Source organism: Dasypus novemcinctus, chromosome 12 (genome assembly GCF_030445035.2).
Source record: "Dasypus novemcinctus isolate mDasNov1 chromosome 12, mDasNov1.1.hap2, whole genome shotgun sequence".
Classification (NCBI taxonomy): Eukaryota; Metazoa; Chordata; class Mammalia; order Cingulata; family Dasypodidae; genus Dasypus; species Dasypus novemcinctus.
In genome coordinates, this window is record NC_080684.1 from 6,016,978 (window position 1) to 6,042,101 (window position 25,124).

Genomic DNA, 25,124 nt, shown 5'->3' on the forward strand with positions numbered 1-25,124 from the left:
AGGGCTGCTGAGGGGCAAAGGTCATTCTTCTGCAGTTAATTCCTGCTGGTTAGGGTGGTAGTCCCTGCCTGACAGGGAATGAACCTACTTGGCAATTCTGTGTTTCAGGGAAGATGGGTCCAGCACCCTGGCGGGAACTGGATGAAATCCCCACATGACTAGTAGAGCATTGATTATGAAAGAAATAACCTTAATTAGACTTTTGAAGGTAAATGGTCCGACTAAAAGAATAAAGAAGATGGTGGTAAACAGACCCAAAAAGGGGGCCAGTCATGATGTCCTGGAACCCAAGCGTGGGAAAGGCCAGGGGCCTTCAGAGGCCACTTCCTCCAAAGTTGATGGAAACAGCAATCTTCCTTGACTTCTTTATGCTCCTGGTCAACCCTAGGGGCAGACTGTGGTGAACCTGATGAGTGTGGGTATAAATGGCCAACCGAGGTTCCCACAGTAGTGGTTATGCTTACGACAGCAGGAGATGTGTGAAGATAGGCACTGCCTTAGACATAACCTAACAAAGATAGTATACGCAACAACGAGATGAGCTTATTGCAAACAAAATAAAGGTGGTACTTAAGAGAGCCATTTCTTTCTCTTTTAGCCACATTCATTAACTCCTTATGAAATGAATGAACTTATCAAGATTTTTGACACATTCGATACCATTCTGCATATGATGTAGAAGAGAAATTACATTCATCAGGTGTATAGGTACAGTACTTAATTCCAATCAGTGCACTAATCAACGCATAAGTTTCTCTTTCAGCTGCAGTGAATACATCTCAGATCCAGTTTTGCAATACCATACATGTTCTCTCTCCACAGGAGCAGGTCATAACGCCAATTGTGTTTTAAGTTCTACTCACAGTACTCCGGTAATTTTTGCTCTACTTATTATGTCCTTCACATAGCCAGCATGCTGGAGCACAGTTGATCCTAGAGAGAGACTAGGAAGGTAAGGCTCCAGGGTTTCATCTGCCTTGTGCATACAGGCCTTCAGCACTAAGAAACTGAACCAATCTGAAGGCAGTGTTCATTGGACAACTGGCCATATCAAGCCCTCGCCAGCTGCTCCAGGAGTCTGAAACTGCAACGTCCTCTCCATCCACCTCAGGAACGTAACCAGAGATGCGGTAGATAATTTTGAAGAGATCAGTGACCACCTCAGCCAAGAACTCAAATGGAGAGGCAACATGCAGGGAACTTCAGCCAGGGTGGGATGCACAAGAGAGTGTAAATGAGATAGACTTCAGTATTGTTAATCTTTATAACTTTATAAATATTTCCAAGGCAATATATAACATACTAAATGATATTACTTTTGACGTGATTATGTAAATTAATGGATATTATACTTGAGCACTACAGTAGAAAGTACTTTCTTCATTATTTTGTGAAAACTACTGGTCCCAATACAATCAAGATTACCTTTCTTTACCACTACTTTCAGTTGTAGATTTCTTTATTTCTCCCATGTGGTAGGTGGACATCCTATCCTCTGGGCCAAATCCGCTTCCCTTTACTTCTTTAATATGCAGATTGAGGTGGCCTCTCACAGGATTTCTTGCAATGAAGCTACTTTTTGTTATTAATATCAATTTACATTCTTAATTAATAATGGCTTCCTGGAACTAGCCATTTATATGCTTCAGTTTAGAAGATGCTTTTACGAACTCATAATGAAGCATAACCACATAGACTGGATAGTTTTCATTGAAATAATTTTATTAAATTACAATTAGGGAATGTTTTGCTAAGAAAAAGGCAAAAAGTCTAAATGCTATATAAAACAGCTTTATTCAATTAAATGAGTTTCAGGTGATATCAAATGATAATAACTGGGAAATCACAATAGAAAATAATTAGTTAGAGGTATAGCAAAGAAACAAAGTATGTATAAACACTCACCAAACTGGGGGAAAATAACATCTGATCCTTTACAAGGCCAGGAAGTCCCTTTAGTGGACAATCAGAGTCCCAGTTGGAAAAACAGTCCCAGGCAGAGCAGCGCCGCCTTGGTGAGACTTGAATCAGAAGCCAAAATGTGCCCCAATTTATACGAGACCAAATCTATGATTTCAGGGTGATCATGCAACTTGTGAATTGTCAGCTCCCCCTAGAACAACAATGCCCATCTCCAGGGCAATGGCCAGTTCCCCTGAGGAGGGACACTGTGCCCCAAAGAGCTCTGTTCTACACATGGAACTCTGAGCAGGAACATGAAGATATTCAGCTTTTAGTTTTACAGAGGATACAAACGGGAGGTGCAAGTGCCACCTCTGATAACTTGTTCCTGTTAAACATTTGTTTTTTTGCTTACTAGGTAAAGGGGTTGTCTGCATAACAGTATTACAACATTCTAAAGGACAGTGCACAAGTTAATCATTCACAAGTGTAGGCTAAAACAAAAGACACTATTGATTTGAAAGCTTATGAATTCACAATTACTAATAATTTTCCTATAGTACATCAGGGGAGCAGATATGGGTCAAGCAACTGGGCTCCCGCCTACCATATAGGAGGTCCCACGCTTGATTTCCAGGGCCTCCTGATGAAGACCAGCTGGCCTGCATATCACAGAGCTCTGTCAGCCTGTGCCAGGGAGAGCTGATGGCCTGAATGGGGGACAGCGGATGGCCCGCGCCACAGAGACCTGGCAACCCATGCTGTGGGCAGCTGGCGCAGCAAGATGATGCAACAAAGTGAGATGCGGAGGAGAGACGGTGAGAGATGCAGCAGGCAGGGGAGATGAGACAGCTCATGTGATTGAGCGTGTCTTTCCCACACCCGAGGTCCAGGGATCAGTACCCAGTGCCTCTTGAAGAAAAAAGAAGACATGAGAAGAATGTATGAGTGCAAAAACAACAGAGTGGGGGGAATAAATAAATAAAACAAATCTTGTAAAAATATTATAATTAGTAACCACTGAAGTTTACTTTGTTCATTGAAGGGAGGGCAGATCTATATTTCCTTCTTTTAACTTAATTTCATTAAACATGAACTTACAACTTTCATTCTCTTAAAGATTCAATAAATATTAATTTAGTTGGTATTATATAAACACAAGGAGAGCATACCAAAGTTAAAGAAAATTGAAGCCATTATACTGGATTCCAAGAATGTTCTTTTATTTCATTTACAAGGGGCTTATAACATTTTCTTAATAAAATTGTAAAACTGTGAATCATTTTAAGAACATACTGAATGCGAGGTTCGGGAATATATTACAATACATTTAACTTGTTTTAATTATAATTTAGAAAAGATCTTTCCATAGAAGCTTTCAAGGATATTCCCCTTACTTCATGAAATTTGTTACGAGGATTAATAACCACCCTTATTTTAATGTGTTAAAAGGTTTAAATTGGAAAACTACAGGTCAAACTGGTTCTTCATTCCCCAGCCTAGAAAACAGTTTTAATCTGCCATAGGAAGCCCCTCCTCAGAACTTTTAGAAAGAAAGAGAAAGCCCTGGCAGTTGGGTACATTAAAGGGCTCAGGAAAATCTTTCCCCTTCCCAATTCCCATATGCCCCTCTCTCTCCCCTTCCCACACTTGCCCACATTAATAACATCCCTCATTTGTGCGGTACATTTGTTACAATTGATGAACACTTATAGGAAAACTGCCACTAACTGTAGATTATACTTTATATTATATTTTAAATTCTCTTCCAGACAAATCTGTAAGCTATGAGAAGACATATAATGGCCTGTTTTGTGAAAGGGAATGTCCTGAAAATGCCCACATATAATACCTATTTTCGCTTCTCCTTCCTCTCAGAACTTTTGGTGGCCACTGCTAACACATAAATGATAAAAGTTATTCCATCATTAGAATCACAATAAGTTTATGGTAGAATAGCAATAAGCCTATGCTGGTGGAGCATTCATTCACCAAGCATGAGGATTCTGGGATGGTGATGCCAACTCTGACTCTAATTAAGATGGCTTAGTTCCCATGGGGCAGATGGATGAGACTATCTTCTTGTAGTTGTACACTCTCCCTGTTCCTTGGAATAGTTGTTGTCCATTATCATCTCCTTGTCAGTTGTCCTTGGTCCTAAGACCTGGAAAGTAGGTGTTGCAACTCTGTTGAGATTTAGGGCTCAAATGGGAAATGGAAAGCCCAGAAGTTTAAGTCTCTTGGAAATAAACCTATCAACTCTAGTCCCAACTGTGGGTTCAAATAAAATTGGCAAAACAGCTTTGTGTAGGGAAATCACAACTGAGTTCCATCTCTGTCACACTGGGGAGCATGAATTCCAAAGGAGAAAAGAGGGCCCACTGGCAAGGAGCCAAACTCCTGAGATGACTGCCCTCCCTGCAGGGTGTGGATGTCTCCAGAGGCCTCAGGAGACCTGCTAATTGAGGGAATATTTACTGTGGGAGTGAATGAGATCCTGTTGAGACGTGCATATTCATAACCTCTAAAATGACCTCCAGGCTAACTTTACTTTTTACTTCAAAAAATTTTTTATGTTTTTTATGTTTCTGTCTTTATTTGATTTTTTAATGCTACAATAAAAATATATAAGGTCCCCATATATACCCCAACCCCCTACTCCCCCCATAACAACAACCTACTCCATCATGAGACATTCATTGCATTTGGTGAATGCATCTCTGAGCACCGCTGCACCTCATGGTCAATGGTCCACACCACAGCCCACACTCTCCCAGAGTCCAACCAGTGGGCCATGGAAGGACATACAATCTACGATAAGTGTCCCTGCAGCACCACCCAGGACAACTCCAAACCCCAAAAATGCCCGCACATCACATCTGTTCCTCCCACTCCCTGCCCCCAGCAGCCACCATGGTTACTTTCTCCACACCATGCCACATTTTCTTCGATTATTAATCACAATAGTTCATGAACAGAATATCAGTAAGTCCGCTCTAACCATACTTTATTCCTCCATACTGTGGACCATAGAATGGTTGTGTCCACTCCACATCTATATCAAGAGGTGGCTTAGATTCCACATAGATGCTGGATGCAATTCTCCTGCTTTCAGTTGTAGGCACTCTCGGCTCCCTGGTGTGGTGGTTGACTTCTTCACCTCCATGTTAGCTGAGTGGCGTAAGTCCAATAAACCAGAGTGTAGGAGTTCCAAGTCTGATGAGGCTCAGAGCCTGGCTATCACATGGTCATTCCAGAGATTCAGGTCCCCTGGGTATATATTAAACCCCGCCACCAACTACAGTTCTGGTAAAAGTAACAGGAGAGACTTGTGGACAAAGGTCACATCTGAGTCCAGCTCCATCACACAGAAACACGATCTCCAAAGTAGAGCCAACTGACATGGCATTGAACTCCATCTGCCATGACCATAGAACCCGTGGGTCTCTGCAGCCCTCAGAAAAACCAATACCTGAGGTTGTATCTACTTTATCTGTCTCTAGGGCTCTGCTCAGGTGTGCATTAGGGCAATCTGTCTGATAACCTCCAGGCTCTTTTTGGAGACTCATAGGCATATAAACTCATTTGCCCTTTCCATTTCCCCCTTTTGTTCAGTTCAAAAAAAAAAAAAGCCTTTTTAACTCCTGGTATTACATGTAGACTGAGATATTCTGCTGGTCCTTGTTGACCCTTTTATTCAAGGTCATTTTCTAGTTACATCATCAGCTGGTACTTGGTAGTAATCCCTCGGGCAGCAGGGAGGCGCATCCCTGGGGGTCATGTCCCATGCTGAGGGGGAGGCAATACATTTACATGCTGAGTTTGGCTTTGAGACTGGCCACATTTGAGCAACACGGAGGCTCTCAGGAGGGAACTCTTAGGCACCCTGCAGCTCTAGGCCTTGTTCTTAATTTAGGTGCACAGGCTCACAAGCATAGTCATTAGTATCAAGGGCTCATTGTTGGACTGTCCTTTTTTGGTCTTTGCCGTTTCACTTGGGGGATTGTTGCTATTCCTTTAGGGACTGTGACAGAGCTCCCCTGGCGAGGAACTCACCACTCCCTCAGTTGCTGTTTTTAATTGTAATCACTATGAAAAGATCCAAACAGTTTTATGTACCCTGGATATATGCCCTGGGGAACTCCCTGCCAACCATGTATCTCCTGTCAATAACATGCCACACCAGTATTCCTCTCCTGCCATTGTTGAACCTCTCTGTGATCCAAAACTTCTTCAAAAATGAAGCCCAATATATTTCCAGGTTCTATTAATAGTAAAATGGAATATAGTGAAGAGTTTAAAGGTTAGATATAGAATACATATTAATTTGGAAAAATTACAGTAAAAATAAATTGGAGTATCAAAAAATTTAAACAAGCAAAAGCTTTGTTTTTGGTGTTTTCCCTTCCATCACTGCAGTAAGTGCTCCCCTGTATGCAAATTGGCAAGGGAACTTCTTCTGCCTTTTCCTCGGAGTCTATGTCCTTCTTTTTTTCTTTCACCCTAATTATTGAGCTTATCTTCACAAAAGTTTTAGATCACAGTAATTCATATATACAATATACAGTACTCCCACACACCAACTTAAAAACCTTTTTCCTTCCACAGCAATAATCTTTTTACATATTCATCCTATATTTATTTAAACTGATGTACAGATATTGAGACAACAGCTTTCAAACAAGGTAACGTTTGGGTTTACATTGTGGTTTATGTTTTAGACTGTACAATTTTCTAAATTTTTAGTTATCTTATGTTTTACATTATGATTTACATTTTACCTGATCAGCCACTATATATTTTTGGTGTAATTTCACATGTCTTATATCCATCCTTACGTACTCCTGTGGAACACATCTATTGCCCACACAGTTACATTGATTCCATCTATTCAATACCTCTCTCCCGCTCCCCTTAGGGCCCACAGTGAAGGTCAATCTTCATTGTTCCAAGGGCCATGTTCAGAGATATTTGCAACAGTGTTGAGGGCTTGACATGCACAACTGCCCTTAATACATTGGGAGCCACCATTTCTCTCGAGAGATACAATTCCTTCTATTTGAGAATATCAGTCCTCCCCAGGATGTGGGTATACCTTCACTCTCATTATATGGGTCTCTAACCAATGATATAACCCCCTATGGCAAAATGAGCACTCACATTCCCTAGGAGCCTGTCCTATGTCGGATTATCCTGTTTAAGCATCCTAAACAGGTTTCACAGCATTATACTCTCAGCCACATACCTGACAATCTCCTATGTTCTTATGTCCCCAACCCTCCCCTCAATTTCTTAGGCAATATTACCAATCCTCCCATCCCTAGCCCCCTTCAAGCCTGCACAGCCCCACGCAAAGGTAAACCTTTCCCCCCATTTTATCCCTTCCTTGTACCTCCAGCTTATCATAGATTTCACCCATGTAAGTGTCAGTTTACATCTTTCCTCTACCAACCCCTCTTCCCCCCATTTCCTTTCAGCTTATCATCCAGTCTTTAGCTCTCTGAGGCAGCTTGGTTTACTTCTTTCATATCATTGAGGTCAGGTAGTATTTGTCCTTCAATGCCTGGGTTGCTTCACTCAACATGAGGTTCTCGAGATTCATCCATATTATCACGTGTTTTTGTAGTGTATTCGTTGTTAAAGATGAGTAGTATTCCATTGTATGTATATACCACATTTTATTTATCCATTCATCTGTTGATGGGCATGTGGGTTGATTCCAACTTCTGGCAATAGTGAACAATGCTGCTATGAACACTGGTATGCATATATTGGTTTGTGTCCTTGTTTTCAGTCCTACTGGGTATATACCCAGCAGTGGAATTGATGGGTCATATGGCAAGTCTATACCTAGTTTTTTGAGAAACCGCCAAACTGTTCTCCAGAATGGCTGGATCCTTGTGCATTCCCGGGAGCAGTGGATGAGTGTTCCCATTCCTCCACATCCTCTCCAGCACTTGAAGTCTTCTGTTTTTTTCATAGCTGCCAATCTTAAGGGAAAATGGTATCTCATTGTAGTTAGATTTTCATTTCTGTAATACCTAGAGATTTGGAGCATTTTTTCATGTGCTTTTTATCCATTTGTATATATTTTTGAAGAAATGTCTCTTTAATCTTTTTCCCATTTTTAAAATGGGTTCTTTGTCTTTCTATTTTCAAGATACAGGAGTTCTTTAAATATGCAGGTTATAAGTCTCCTAATCAGATATATGGTTACCAAAAATTTTCTCCTATTCTGTAGGCCCTCTTTTCACTTTCTTTTTTTTTTTTTTAATTGATTTTGTAAAAATATTACATTAAAGAAATATGAGGTCCCATTCGACCCCACCACCCCCACCGCACCCCTCCCCCCCCACAGCAACACTCACTCCCATCATCATGACACTTCCATTGCATTGGTAAGTACATCTCTGGGTATCTCTGCACCTCATGGTCATTGGTCCACATCATGGCCCACACTCTCCCCCATTCCATCCAGTGAGCCCTGGGAGGATTAACAATGTCCAGTGACTGCCCCTGAAGCACCATCCAGGGCAACTCCAAGCAAGTCCCAAAGGCGCCTCCACATCTCATCTCTTCCGGCCATTCCCCATACCCATCAGCCACCATGTCCACTTTTCCCACTCCAATGCCACCTTTTCTCTGAGGTCCTTGGATTGGTTGTGTCCGTTGCACCTCTATGTCAAGAGGAGGCTCAGATTTCACATGGTTACTGGATGCAATCCTCCTGCTTTCAGTTGTAGGCACTCTAGGCTCCATGGTGTGGTGGTTGTCCTTCTTCATTTTCCTGACAAACTCCTTTGAGGGGCAGAAGGCTTCAATTTTGAGGAAGTCCCATTTATCTATTTGTTCTTTTGCTGCTCGTGCTTTCGTTGTGAAGTTCATGAAGCCATTTCCTATTACAAGGTCCAGGAGATGCTTCCCAAAACTGCTTTCCAAAGTCTTTATGGTCTTGGGTCTCATATCTAGGTCTTTGATCCATCTTGAATTGATTTTTGTATAAGGTGTGAGTTGGTAATCCTTTTTCATTCTTTTGCATATGGATATCCAGTTCTCCAGGCACCATTTGTTGAATAGGCCATTCTCTCCAGCTTGAGAGGGTTTGGTAACTTTATCGAATACTCAATTCAGTTCCATTGATCTGTGTGTTTCTCCTTGTGCCAATACCATGCTGTTTTCACTACTGTAGCTTTGTAGTATGTTTTGAAGTCAGGTAATGTGATTCTTCCAATTTCGTTTTTCTTTTTCAATATGTCATTGGCAATTCAGGCCCTCTTTCCTTTCCAAATAAATTTCATAGCTAGTTTTTCTAGTTCCTTAAAGAATGCTGTGTTCATTTTTATTGGGATTGCCTTGAATGTGTAGATCAGTTTTCATAGGATAGACATCATAATAATATTTAGTCTTCCTATCCATGAACAGGGAATATTATTCCATTTATTCAGGTCTTCTTTGAATTCCCTGAACAGTCTTGTGTAGTTCTCTGTGTATAAGTTTTTTACATCTTTAGTTAAATTTATTCCTAGGTGTTTGATTTTTTAATTGACTATTGTCAATGGTATTTGTTTCTTGATTTCCTCCTAAGCATGTTCGTTATTGGTGTACAGAAATGCTATGGATGTTTTTGCATTGATCTCATAATCTGGGACTTTACTAAACTCATTTATGAGTTCTAGAAGCTTTGTTGTAGACCTCTCAGGGTTTTCTATGTATAGGAACATGTCATCCACAAATAATGAAATTTTGACTTCTTCCTTTCCAATTTTAATGCTTTTTATATCTGGTTCTTGACTCAGTGCTCAAGCAAGTACTTCTAAAACAATGTAAATAGAAGAGATGATAGTGGGCATCCTTGTCTTGTTCCTATCTTAAAAGGACAGATTTTAGGATTTCACCATTGTAAACGAGTTGGCTGTGGGTTTTTCATATATATTCTTTATCATTTCCAGAAAATTTCCTTGCAGTGTTTTCATCAAGAAAGTGTACTGTATTTTGTCAAATGCTTTTTCTGCATCTATAGATATAATCATGTGATTTTTTTCCTTCAATCTGTTTTTATGGTATATTACATTGATTGATTTTCTTATGTTGAACCATCCTTGCATACCTGGAATAAATCCTACTTGGTCACGGTGTATAATTCATTTAATGTGTTGTTGAATACGGTTAGCAAGTATTTTGTTGAGAATTTTTGCGTCTAGGTTCATTAGAGAAATTGATCTGTAATTTTCCTTTCTTGTAGTGTCTTTGTTTAGCTTAGGTACTAGGGTAATGTTGGCATTATAGAATGAGTTAGGTAATGTTCCTTCTGTTTCAATTTTTTGGAAGAGTTTCAGCAAGACTGGGTTAGTTCTTTCTGGAATGTTTTGTAGAATTCACCTGTAAAGCCATATGTCCCTGGACCCTTCTTAGTTGGGAGATTTTTAATGACTGATTCTATCTCTTTACTTGTCATTGGTTTGTTGAGATCGTCAATTTCTTCTTTCATCAATACAGGCTGCTTATTTCTTTCTAGGAATTTGTCCATTTCCTTTGAATTGTCATTTTTGTAGAAATATAGTTTTTCCAAGTATCCTCTTATGATAGTCATAATTTCTGTGGGGTCAGTGGTTATATCTCGTTTCTCATTTCTTATTTTGTGTATTTGCATCTTCTCTCTTTTTTTCTTTGTTGGTCTAAGGGTTTGTCAATTTTATTGATCGCAAAGAACCAGCTCTTGGTTTTATTTATCTTTTCAAATGCATTTTATTTTCTATTTCATTTAGTTCTTCTCTTATCTTTTTTTCTTTCTTTCTTTCTTCTTCCTGTGGGGTTACTTTGTTGTTTTTTTTAACTAATTCCTCTAAATGTACCGTTGGTTCTTCAATTTTTGTTTTTTTTTTTTAATGTATGAATTTATGGCTATAAATTTCCCTCTCAGTACTGCTTTTGCTGCGTCCCATAAGTTTTGGTATGTTCTGTTATCATTTTCATTAGTTTCAAGGTACTTAGTAAGTTCTTATGAGATTTCCTCTTTGACCCACTGTTTTTCTAAGAGTGTGCTGTTTAATTTCCATATCTTGGTGTGAAATCTGGGCCTCTGGCTCTTGCAGATTTCCAGCTTCGCTCCACTGTGGTCAGAGACATTATTTTGTATGATTTCAATCTTTCTGAATTTATTGAGCCTTTCTTTGTGGGCTAGCGTATGGTCTATCTTGGAGAATGATCCACATGCACTTGAGAAAAATGTATATACTGCTGTATATGGGTGTAATGATCTGTATATGTCTAATAGGTCCAGCTCCTCTAATATACTGTCCAAATTTTTTCTTTCTTTATTGATTCTCTTTTGAGATATTCTGTCCTAAGGTGATAGTGGTGTATTAAAGTCTCCCATTATGATTTGAGAGGCATCTATTCTTTCACTTAGTTTTACCAGTGTTGGCCTCACATATTTGGAGGCACCCTTGTTAGGAGCATAAATATTTATGATTGTTCGTTCTTCTTGACAGATTGTTCCTTTCACTAATATGTAGTATCCATCTTTGTCTCTCAAAATGTTTCACCTTTCAAGCCTATTTTGTCTGATATTAAGGTGGCAACTCCTGCCTTTTTTTGGTTATTGTTTGCATGTAAGATTGTTTTCCAGCCATTTACTTTAAAACTCCTTGAATTCCTGGGTCTAAGATGTGTTTCTTGTAGACAGCACATACGTGGGTCATATTTCCTTATCCAATCTTCCAGTCTGAATCTTTTGACAGGTGTGTTTAATCCACTGACATTCAGTGTCAGTACTTGCAAGGAACTATATTTATGTTAGCCATATTTTGTTTGGACTTGTGTTTGTCATATTTTGTTGATTTATTTCCGTCTCTTTTTGTCTTTTTTGTTGCTCTTATACCCTCCTCCAACTCTGCCTCTCCTGTTTTTTTCTCTCGTCCTGCACAACTCCCTTTAGTATTTCTTGAAGGACAGAGTTCTTATTGCCATACTCTTTTAATTTCTGTTTATCTGTGAATATTTTGAACTCTCCATCATTTTTGAATGCTAGCTTAGTTGGGTAGAGAATTCTTGGTTGGAAATTTATTGTAGTACCTTGACTATATCATACCACTGCCTTCTTGCCTCCATGGTTTAAGAGGAGAAATCAGCACTTCATCTTATGGAGCCTCCCTTGTATGTGATGGTTCTCTTTTCTCTTGCTGCTTTTAGAATTTTCTCTTTCTCATGAGCATTGGATAATTTGACAAGTATATGTCTTGGTGGGCCTGTTGGGATTTATGGTGTTTGGGGTGCCTTGTGCTTCCTGGACATGTACCATCCATCTCTCTCAGTAGATTTGGGAAGTTTTCAGCCATTATTTCCTCCAACACCCTTTCCAGGCACACTTTGAACTCTTATCCACATAAACTCATTTGCATTTACCCTTTCCGCCTTTTCTTCAATGACTTTTTCAAGTTGAACTACTAGGTGCCTGGTAGCAGCCCCTTCTTGCCAGGGAGCCTCATCCCTGGGAGTCATGTCCCATGCCAGGGGCAACATAGTGCATTTCTATGCTGACATGGCTTAGAGGACACACTTGAGCAACAAGGAGGTTCTCAGGTGATATCCCTTAGGCAGCCTATAATACTAGGATAAGTTTCAATTTCAAAAGTAAAGATTGCTAAGTATAGTCATCAATATCAAGGGTCCATCAATGGTCCATCCTCCTTCAATAGTCACTGTCCCTGTACTTGGGGGATTCTTGCTATCCATTAGGGAATGTGGCAGAGCTCCCCAGGATGGGAATTCTATATTCTATTGTTTATTGTGTCAATCTCCACACACCGTGACAACACCCCATGAATATTTCACCTCATGCAAATGCCTTATACGTATGCCCCAGGTGAACTTCTTCCCATGCATCCCCCAACACTGACACCCCACACCAATGATCCCCCCCTTCCACAGCTGTAACCTGTCTGGGATCCAGAATTTCTTCAAAACGAAGTCAACAAAATAACCAAATACATTTAATAAGAAAATGAAGTAATCAAACTATTAAAACTAAGAAAGTTAAAAAATTTTTTACATTTTGAAATAAAAAATTAAATTTAAAAAATTCCATTATGTCTTTCATCACTATAAGATTTACTGTCCTGTAAGCAAAGTGACATTTTTTCCATTGCTTTCCCCAGTGTATTATTTTTTCTTCTTAAAGAAGTTTTAGGTTATAGTAAAGTCATGTAGAGAATACAGCGCATTCCCATATATCCAACATCCTCTTCCTTTTCCTGTTTCCCCTATTAATTACATTTTACATGTAGATGGTGAATTTCTTACAGATGAGGTACAAATATTGAAGCATTCCTGCTAACAGTGGTCAATGATTCACATTATGCTTACAAGTTGGACCACGCACTTTTTAAAATTTTGATGAATTCTTACACATCCTGACCCATCATTGTAAGATAAAGTAAAAATATTCCAATGCCCCATGTTCCATCTATTGTATTCTTCCTCCCGCTTTCCTCAGGAGTCACGGGAACCACCAAGCTTCACTCCTTGAAGAACAAGATTCATAATTACTTATGGTAACATTGAAGGCTTGACATACTGGCCTGTCCTCACCTATTAGGCTCTGTCTTCTCTCTCTAAAGACTCCCACCCTTCTATTTAAGAACATAGCAGCACTCCCTAGGATGGGAGTCCATCACCTTCCCATTCATTGTGGGTCTCCACACACTGAAACAGCCCACGATGACAGGATGAGCACTCACACACTCCCCACAAGCCTGCCAAGGTGCACCCGCTCCTGCATCGCTCCCTCATCAAACACCCTAAACCAGTACAACTCCACTGCTGCAAAGGCCAAAAGAACATACCTAATGTTCTAGTTTCTACTGCAAAACCCCAGCGATCATCTACTCCCTCCCCCAAAACTGCCCCCAGTTCCATGGACAGTGCAAACCCCCACCCTACCGCCCTCACAGACCACCACCGCCCATCCCAATACCATCACTGCAACACTGTCACGTCCATCCAACGCACAACTACACCCTTCTACCTTACCATAGATTTTGCCCATATGGACATTGGCTCACAGCCCTTTATGCCATTTCTGAGAGACACTTAAATTTGACACCCTTGTCTGATTCATTCAAAACTGGGAAAGGATTAAAATAAAGTGGATATTTTTTGACAAAACAGCTGTGTTTCATGGACAGGACACTGACCTTGGAGTTTCCACTCCCAGCTGTGAATCCACCTCTAAGTTATTAATTTCTGAGATCTCAGGGAAGATATTGCACTTTTTTAAAAAAAGATTTACTTATTTATTTATTTAAAAAACCCCTCTTTTTGACATGTTTTTGGCTACCTGTTCTCTGTTTCTATTTGCTGTGCATTTTTGCTATATTTGCTTGTCTCCCTTTGTTGTGTCGTCTTGCTATGTGAGCTCTCCGCGGTGTACAGACCGTCTATTTCTGTGATGGGCAGGCAAAACTCCCTTACCAAGGAGGCCCAGGACTTGAACCCAGGGCCTCCCATATGGCAGGTGGGAGCCCAACTGTTTTGAGCCACAGCCGCTTCCCCGAAAGGCACTTTTTTAAAAAATTGATTTATTGAAATACATCACCCACTCACAAACATACATAAACAATAAGTGTATACTAACAGTTGTGAAAGAAAGGAATAAACATATATAACATCAGACAGGACTTCCATGACTCACCTACCACCAATAACATATTCTTGTCAAACCTTTTAAACTAATGATTCAAGAGCATAGTCAAAATATTACTATTAACCAAAGTGTTTTCCCCCAAGCCTCCCTATTATTATCTTCATGTCATATATATATGAACATACATAAACAATCTGAGGAACATGGAGGCTCTCAGAGGTAACTCTTAGGCACCCTGCAGTTCTATGCCCAGTTGAAACTTCATGCACACAGGCTCATTATCATAGTCCTCAGTATCAAGGGCCCATCATTGGGCCATCCTTCCTCACTAGGGTTTGCCCACTTAGGTCCTACAGTTATGACAGATGGCTCTGGAGTTCACTGCCTTGCCAGTGGGCCCTACTCTGGAACTTGTGATGGAGTTGGACTCAGATGTGATCTCGCTACATATCCCTCTTCTGTCACTTTTACTGAACCTGAGGTTGGTGCTGGGATAGGTGTATGCTCAGGAGACTTGAATTTCTGGGCTGTCCGTGTGCCAGCTGGGCCAAGAACCTAAGTAGAATTCCAATACCTACTCTCTGGTTCGTTGGACTTACCCAGGTTAATTAACAGGGAGGTGAGGATGGTCAAACACCACACCAGGGAATTGAGAAAGTCTTCAACTGCAAGCAGGAGAATCCCATCCATTGGTCACGGGGGATCTAAGCCCCATCTCGATTTATAGGTGGAATGGACATCGCCATCCCAGGGTCCTCAGGATGGAGGAATAAAATATGAATTAGGATGGACTTACTGGTATTCTACTATAAAATTATTGTGACTCTAGCAATGGAAGAAACTATGTCATTGATGTGGAGACGGTGGACATGGGAGTTGCTGAAGGCAGGAAGAGGGAAAAAGACGTGTGATGGGGGGACATTTTCAGGACTTGGATGTGTCTTGAATGAAACTGCATGAACAGATGCGGGACATTATATATCCTGTCATAACCCAATGAATGGATGGAGAGACAGTGTAAACTACAATGTAAACGATAATCCATGCTGTGTAGCAGCGCTTGAACATGTATTCATCAAATGCAATGAATATGCCACACTGATGAAAGACGTTGTTGATATGGGAGGAGTTGGGGGGTAGGTAGTGGGGTATATGGGAACCTCTTCTATTCTTTAATGTAACATTTTGTGTAATCTCTGAATCTTTAAAAAAAAGACACTGACTTAAAAATAACACCCAGAACACAAAAGAAAGAAAAGCAACACAATTAAAAATGGGCAAAGGACATGAATAGTTAAGTCTCCGGAGGACATAACAATTACCAATGATGACATGAAAAGCTATTCAAAGACATTATTCATTAGGGAAATTCAAATGAAAACAACTTATATACTACAATAGCCAAAATAAAACCATGAAAGGAAAAGAATACGTGCTAGAATGTGAATAAATAAGAGCGCTGATACATTGCTTGTTAACCAAGAGCTTCCATACCCTCTAGCCCCTTCCTTGTTCTAGTCAAGTCAAGTTCCCTGAGCAAGGTGACAGTATCTTTGTCTCCCAGGTCCCTTGGAGAACATGTTAGAGGAGCTTCTGACTGACAGGGTAGATCAAGGGCCATATCTAATGCCAAGATAAAGTCACCTGTTTTTCTCTAAAATAGATATGTTCCTTTCTTGCATTCATTCTTGTTCAATTGAGTACAGACAAGAAAACACGACCATGTACACTACAGATGCCAGCTGCCATTCTGGGGGAGGAGACATATCGAAGAGGGGATTCCTAATAAAGGACACCTGATAAAACAAGCAGCCTCAGCTTATAAGCTGTATGGTAGGGAGCCTTTTCCTATGAAGCAATTTTTCCTCTTTGAATTAAGGCACTCGTAATTGCCACCAAATGGACAGGAACAGCTCATGTAGGTACCCTCCAAAATTTTCTTCGGTCTTTGAATTTAGTGCTATATCTAAAATCACCAAGATTTGGTTTTCTAAATTCACCAAGATCTGAGCAAACACTGTACAGCATGACTCTCACAGAGTTTTATTTTCTCTAATTGCAGGGGGCTTCAAGAGCAAGCTAAGAGAGTACATATTATGGAATCACTCAGCTTTGAGGGGAAAAAAGTAGATGATTTCAAAACCACAGTATTTGAGTTGCCTGGAATTGAATCCAATCCACCAAAATGGTTGCTTTTCATCAAGGAGAAATTCCTAGAGAACATATGGCAAATGCATGGTCAGCATATGTGGATCCATGTGGTTGAAAAGATCTGGAAGATGTAAAAACAACAATGGCAATTTTGGAAATTTACGAGATATTTTACAGAACACACAGAAGGCACCACGGGACACTGTTGTTGAATTTTTAAAAAGTAGAAACATAACATTCGTACATAAACATACATCAACAATAAATTTATAATAGGGGAAGGGGACTTGGCCCAACAGATAGGGCATCCACCTACCACATGGGGGCTCTGCAGTTCAAACCCAGGGCCTCCTTGACCCGTGTGGACCTGGCCCATGTGCAGTGCTGATGCGTGCAAGGAGTGCCCTGCCACGCAGGGGTGTCCCCTGCGAAGGGGAGCCTCATGCGCGAGGAGTGCGCCCTGTAAGGAGAGCCACTGAGCGCGAAAGAAAGTGCACACTGCACAAGAATGTTGCAGCACACACGAACGCAACAAAAAGAAATGCAGATTCCCGCTGCTGCTCACAAGGATAGAAGCAGTCACAGAAGAACACACAGTGAATAGACACAGAGAGCCGACAACTGGGGTGGGGAGGGTAGAGAAATAAAAAGAAAAATGTGTAATAGTTCTGAACTTAGGAAACAAACATACATAACATCAAATAAACATATATATCATCTCACCCTACCACCAATAACTAGCATTGTTTTTAAACCTTTTTGACTAATGATTAAAGAGCATTGTCAAAATATTACTAATAAACAAAGTATTTTCCCCCTAACCATCCAATGATTATCATCTTTATATCATTTATATATGAACATACATAAACAATTAAGTATAGATAAAGTTGTGAACCTACAAACCAAACACGCATAACATCCTACAGGGGTCCCATACATCGACCCTCCACCTTAAGACGTTTCTTACAAACTATGAAAGAACACTGTCAAAAATCTTACTACTAATCATAGTTCTTCTCTTGCATTTGGTCTGTTTTTCCTCCAACCCACCCTATCATTTTTTAAATATGTATATATATTTTTAATAACAAAAGTTATACTTATAAAACAATCACATACATGCGCAAAACTCCCAAACAACACTCCTCCATCAACACACCACAATGTGCTGTGTCATCTGCTACAGGTAAAATAATATCATCTGATTATTGCCATGTCCATAGTGTACATTTGCCTCACATTTTCCATACTGCCTCAGTATCAACATAGTACATCTTTTGCATAGATTCAAGAATAATATACTATTGCCACAGTCCAGAGGTCACTGCAGCTGTATTTTTCCCATGCTTCTCCACATTCCCAAAACCCTGCAGTACTGACTTACATTTGTTCGAGCTCACAAAGGACACTCGTGCATCTGTACCATCAACCACAATTCCACATAATTGGACTACCATTTTCAGTCACATCCCATTTTATAAACTAGCTGTTACTCACTGTGTGTTACCATCAACTCTATACATTTCCACAATATTACAGTAAAGCTAATTAAAACATCTACATACATTAAACATCAGTACTCCACTCAGTCCTTCTCTTATCTCATTTAAGAATCCACCACCTTCCACCAGGTCTTGAAGATATTTTCCCATTTTGGGGAAGTGGTGCTTTCAATTCCAGCCTCGGGACAGCTCCTCAGGCGGGCTGTGCCACCAGAGGAGGATGGGCCCCGGTCTCCTGGGCGTGGAGCCTCTACTTATGAGTCTTCTCTGCAGATGGGCATCTCCTGCTTCCACTCCTTCAAGGATGATGCAGGATGCTCTTCTGGCCTCCTGGAGCCTTCCAACACGTGCTTCATCTAGCTCCAGAGAGCTCTGGGTGTTTGCTAACTGCCCTGTAGCAGCAGCTGCCATTAGGAGCTTCTTCTTACACCACCAACTTGCTGTATAGTTCTCATTGAATTTTAATTCCATTTCTACACTAATTATCACAAGTTAGTTTACGTTGCCATTAACTACAAAAACAAGCACTCTAATTCACATTTCCTTCCTCCTACTGTCTTTGCTATTCTTCTTATAGTAAGAAAGATGGCCAGACCAGCAGCTCACACTGAACTTGTTAATCCACAAACTCCAAACACTCTACCCATCTGTCCAAAGCCAGAATATTCCAAGTAATACATGGTTAAAATGCCAATGTGCTCGGAGATACTCTGTGTCCTCCCAGCTCCCAAGGAATAAATGATGGTTGAGGTTCTCAATGACTAAGAAGATGAGGTGGCACCATCTAATGTTGCGGTGGTGCTGCTATTCCATTTTACGATACAAATTTTACCTTGTTTCTTTATCTTTCCAGTGATTTCATATAAAGAGACCTAAGCATATACCTGTATTTGATATTAACAAGTTTGTAGGAGAAGAAAGTGTCGAATGGGGTCCTATTCAAACTGACCCCTTTTGAAAATGAGATTCTCAAGAGGCAGCAGCAGATTATTAACTATATGGTAGGGGTCATTACCTCAGCAACAATTTTCCCTCCATCTATTAAGAATTTTGTAATTGCAAAGCAAAATGGGCTTGAGGGATGTATGTCCAAGCAAAGCCTGTGCCCTTCCACAGATGTCCCGATACTTCCTTATGGGGCCTTTGACTTAACCACCATTTCCCACCTATTCTTCTAAAGCACCAAGAGAACACAGGACCTGAGCAAACACTACACAGCATGATCTGATACAGAGTTTTCACTTCTGTAATTGGGCATGACTCTAAAAGCAAGCAAAAACAGTGCATATTCTGGAATCACTCACTTTTGAGGAAAAATCTGTATAAGAAGATCAGAGACTGACTGCTGGCTTTGTCTGAAGAATCATTCTGGTTCCATATGCTAGAAGAAACAAGAATTGGGGTTTGGTTAGAGAAACTGATATTCCAGGTAAAGAACTACCGTTCTTATAAGCATCGGTGGTCCCGTAAGCTGGCATGGATTCTGGGTACAGGGACTGGGGACTGTCTATGTGCAAGCCTGTGGGGGTGCTTGTGAATGTGGGGTCAAGGCAGGGGGTGTGAGAGGGGCAGTGGGTGGCATATCCTGGAATACACTTCCTAGCCTCCACATTTCACCCAAATCCAAAATTCCAGGATTAGGAATGAAACTGAACTGGCTCCCATTTCAGAGAAAGCGCTGTCCAGCTGCCCCTCAGCACTGCCCAAGGCCTGGCAGGGTTTCTGCAGGACTTGGGGAAGGGGCGACTGACTGGCCTGTTTCACACCCTGGCTCTCCCCCTCTGCTGACCTGCTCTCCTGGAATGAACCAGGCCCACCACAGCGTCTCTGGACCACAGGGCCCAGGGCTCCCTGCTCCTCTCAGAACCCACAGCTCCAGCCAGACACGGCTGCCCTGTCCCCCAAGCTCTACTCATGCCCCTCCCTGACAACGTTCCTCAGGCCACTGCGGGTTTTCCTGCACTGGGTCACGTGGACACGCATAAATCTTTTCTCCCCTCCCTCCCCCAGCTGTCAACACTGTTCCAGAACAAGTCTGATTCTAGAAATTATCCTGTACTAGGGTCAAATAAAGAGATTTGGGAAGTAAAAAGAGATGAAGAGAAAGAAGAGGAAATGTGGAAATCAGAAGAAGAGAAGAAGGGAAACAAGTGCACATGGAATCCACGGCTTTCCTAGCTTTCTTTTTGGCATTTCAGGAAATTCAGGAATACTGAAGGGAACACAACGGAAGCTGCAATTAATATTTTATGTGACCATGCAAGTGAAGAAAAGAACTAGCTGATGAAAATAGACACAGGAAGTAAAGGGTGTCCTGAGAACTACACAGGGAACAGAGACCCTTTCCATACAAGCCCCTGGGGTGCTTGGCCATCCACCCAATGGCTCCTTAATTTGGAGAAGTGGGCTGGCAGGTGTCTCTAGGGTCAACATGGACAGCTTCCTCCTCCATTCCTCTCTCTGCCTTCCCAGATTCCAGAACAAGTGTTTGTGTTGCAGATCCTAGTACTGACAGCTACAAAGACCACGCATGAACTGAGGGTCTTAGCTGGAACCTCAGAGGAGCTGGTGTTTGGAGACTGAAAGAAGACATAAAACCAAACAAATGGAGATGCCTCAGGACTGGACCCCTTATACACTTTCTCTAATCAACCAATTCAGTGAAAGTCAAGTTTTTACTACAATAGATTTAAAGTGAGTTTTAGAATAAAGATTTACTTTTAATATTAGGTATTATATTAAACAATATTTAACCCTCACTAGTTTTTTTCTTAATATTGATCAATAAAACAAACACATATACAGATAAGCACCCTAAAGAGAGACAGAGTTCCCTGGATTATCTGAAGTCTGTCTTCCTGGTGGCTTCCACCAAGGACACTCCCTCTCTCATAGAACCCTCATTTAGTCATAGCTGAACAAGCAATGGTAAATTTAATACTTAGCATCTGTCCTCAGGCCAATGTCTTTCTAAACACTTCCTTTATTGAACTCTGCTCACTCACATGGAAGGGAACAAGGGAACATTATGACCCATGACCCATGGTCTAAGTGTAATACTTGGTCTTCCATGCCTTTTACACGTGGACATGAGTTGTCATGGGTATAAAATTAATGACTCCATTTTCCATTCACACGATGCACGGTTTTCAAAACCTTGATGAGATTCTAATGTTCTTACTATTATGCCACTTGGTTTTTTCTAAATGCACAAAGGATTTCTATTTTTCTTTAAAGTCCATCTATTTGACTAGAATATATATTGCCATTATAATCATTCTCATTCAGTGCTCTGTTTGAGAGCAGCAAGAGACAAGCAATGCGTGACACATGAGGGATTTCCAGTAAGATTAAATGCAGATTTCTCATCAGAAACCATGCAGAAAAGAACAGAGTGCAATGATGTATGTAAGACACTGTAAGAGAAAAACTTCAAAATAAGAATTTCACATCTGGCAAGACTGTATTTCAAAATTGGGATGAATATAGAATATTCACAGATAAACAGAAATTGAGAGAGTTTATAACAAAGAGACTAGCTTTGCAGGAAATACTAAAGGGTGTGCTCCTGCGGAAAAAAACAAAAACAAACAAGAGAGAGAGGCTTGGAAGAGAGTCTACAAATGAAGATTGTATCAGTAAAAGTAACAGAGTATCAAAAGAGTGGTGAAAATAAAGGATGATAGATAAAACCACAATATTTAGGAATGAACATAACCAACATTGCAAAGCACGTGTATAAAGAAAACTACAACTCACTGTTAATTTCAAAAAGATGTAAATAATTGGAAGGACATTCCATGCTCACAGACTGGAACATTAATGTTATTAAATGCCAATTCTACTCTAGTTGATACACAGATTCAGTGCAATCTGATAAAAATTCCACCAGCATTTAAAAAATAAATGGAAAGCAGGATTACAAAATTTATTTGAAATGGGGAGGGGTCTTGAATAGTCATCACATCTTAAAAACGATAAGCAAAGTTGGACGACTCTCACTTCCATGCACTCTCACTCTGGATTTTAACTCATATTACCTATCTGCAGGGGAAAAAAAACAGCATGGTGCTGGCATAAAAAAAGACACATAGACCAATGGAAACAACACGATGGTTTCAGAAACAGACCACCACATCTAGGGTCAAGAGATTTTTTACAAACCTGTCAAACACACCCAGCTCAGGCACAACTGTCCATTCAATAAATCTACATGGGAGATCTGTAGAGCCATACCCAAAAGAAATAAAAAGGACCCTGTAGCAGTTTGATATTACTCATAAATTTCAAAAAGAAATATTGGATTATGTTTGTAAACTTGTCTTTTCCTCTGGGTATATAGATTACACTGGATTCCCAGGTTTACTTGATTCAGTAAACTTAACCTACTTATGTCAGTAGGGCCTTGAGCACCAGCCCCATGGTGGGATGGGACTCTCCAATAAAAAGTATGGCAAGGACAGAATTGAGGGTTTTTGATGTTGCAGTTTTGATGCTGGAGTTTGATGCTGAAGTCTTAAGGTGGAGCCACAAGAAGGAAGCACAGAGAGGGAAGAGAAGCAAGCCCCAGGAAGGGAGGAACTCAGGAAGCCTGAGCCCTAGCAGATGTCGGCAGCCACCTTGCTCCAAACAAGTGAAAATACACTTTGGTGAGGGAAGCACCTTAACCTTTAGGGCCTGCTATCTGTAACCTCCTACCCCAAATAAATACACTTTCTAAAAACGAACCAATTTCTGGTATTTTGCATCAGCACCCCCTTGGCTGACTAATAAAGAATTTGTTCCTGAGGTGTGGGGAAGTTCTTTGGTAATTACCAAAATGCTGGAATGGTTTTAAAAAAGGGCAAGGGGTATTTTTTTAAGGAATTGTGAGATATTTGGAAGAAAAGACCTATAGTGCTTGAAGAGACTACTGATAGCAATATGGAGGCTAAAGAGACTTTTGATGATGCCTTAAAACTAAATGATGAAATTATTATTGGAAACTGGAGGAAAGGCAATCCATGTTTTAAAGTTGCAGAGCACTTAGCAAGATTAACTCCTGGTATTTTATGGAAGGCAGAATTTGAAAATGCAAGCCTGGGCATTTAGCTGAAGAAAATTCCAAATGGAGCTGGAGAACGCAGCTTGGCGTCTGCATCCAGTTTACAGCAAAATGCTAGATGAGAGAGATACGCTGAGGACTGAACTGTCAGGAATAAAGAAAACAGAAACAGATTCCGGAACTTCCAAGCTTCTGGAGATGAAGATCCCTGATGAAAGTGCCCCACTGGAGGACTTAACTAAACTAGGAACTGGTAAATCAAGATTGAAGATATACTTATCTAGGAAAGACTTGTGGGAAGACTTACTGTCTGTAGGCATGTACCCCTGCTTCCTACATGCTAAAACAACAAGGTTTATGAGAGAGCTGTATGAACAAAAAAAAAAACAACTCTCAGCCTGTAATAAAAAGGACAGGGGAAGGAGAGATTGAAGGAGAAACAGCTTTAAGAGGAAAATCATGGAAGCAGAGATCTGGAATTAGGACATCACCCTGGGACAAGAGAGGAACCCCACCCATATGGACAAAGGGTGATTTTGCCAGCAGTTGAAGAGGGTGGATGTTCCTGACCAATGTTCTGGGAGACTTTTGCTGCCCCATGGTACAGAGAGGGTAGAACACATTCCCCAAGGAATAGGGCAGTTAAAGTCAGCACTCCACAGGTATGAGAGAGGTGGACCCCTCCCCCAAAGGTTAGAGAAGACCAGGTGGTCAAGTCACTACTCTGAGAGAGCTGAGGTTGTATGCCATAGGTTAGGGAGAATGTTGTTTTCACATCACTCTACTAGGGGGGGTGAAGACTCTAACCCAAAGATTGGGTAAGGTGTGGCAATCACCCCAACATTCCTGGAGGGAGAGATCTGGAGCTTGGTCAACGACACGATGCTTGATGAGGGTAGAAACAAGAAAATAACCTTTGGACAATTCAGTGGAAAGGGCGGTTCCACACATGGACCCAAGAAGAAGAAACCATCACCTTAAGAATAACTCTAAGACTGAAATTGAATGGAGGATGCCCTGCAGCTTTACTGAAATGTTGAGGACCCATGACTCATGTTTCCCTCCCAGTTTCTCTACAATATAAGGAAAATGTTTACCCTTTGTCCATTTCTGTATTGGAATTAGATGAATTATTTTGTAAGTTGCAGAGATCTATAGAAAACTTTGCCCCAGCACAAACTGTATTTCTTTATATTGATTGCCACGTGATTTACTACTTGCATTGTAACTGACTTAAATTTTTTTTTATTGGTAATGCCTTTTTATAATTTAGAGGGTGGGGTGTAGCAGTTTGCAATTATTATTATTATTTTTTAAGATTTATTTATTTATTTAATTTCCCCCCCCCTCCCCTGGTTGTCTGTTCTTGGTGTCTGTTTGCTGCGTCTTGTTTCTTTGTCCGCTTCTGTTGTCGTCAGCGGCACGGGAAGTGTGGGCGGTGCCATTCCTGGGCAGGCTGCTCTCTCTTTTCATGCTGGGCGGCTCTCCTCACGGGCGCACTCCTTGCGCGTGGGGCTCCCCCACGCGGGGGACACCCTTGCGTGGCATGGCACTCCTTGCGCGCATCAGCGCTGCGCATGGCCAGCTCCACACGGGTCAAGGAGGCCCGGGGTTTGAAGCGCGGACCTCCCATATGGTAGACGGACGCCCTAACCACTGGGCCAAAAGTCCGTTTCCCCAGTTTGCAATTATTCATGAATTCTAAAAAGAAATATTGGATGATGTTTGTAAACTGGTCTTTTCCCCTGGACATATGAGATTATACTGCACTCAGTATACTTGAGTAGTTAATCAAGTAAACCTCTTATGTCACTTGGGCACTGAGTACCTGACCTTGGTGGGTGGGGATTGACAGATAAAAGGCATGGCAAAGGACAGA

General features: G+C 40.9%; 1 long non-coding RNA gene across 1 annotated transcript in view; it reads right to left on the reverse strand.

Annotated features, from left to right (window-relative positions):
- LOC131280549 (uncharacterized) overlaps window positions 1-25,124 on the reverse strand; it is a 79,607-nt gene that overhangs the window by 19,118 nt on the left and 35,365 nt on the right. The window contains exon 4 of the long non-coding RNA XR_009188163.1: window positions 19,506-19,582. This is a non-coding gene — a long non-coding RNA (uncharacterized lncRNA). The remainder of the gene's footprint in view (window positions 1-19,505; window positions 19,583-25,124) is intronic.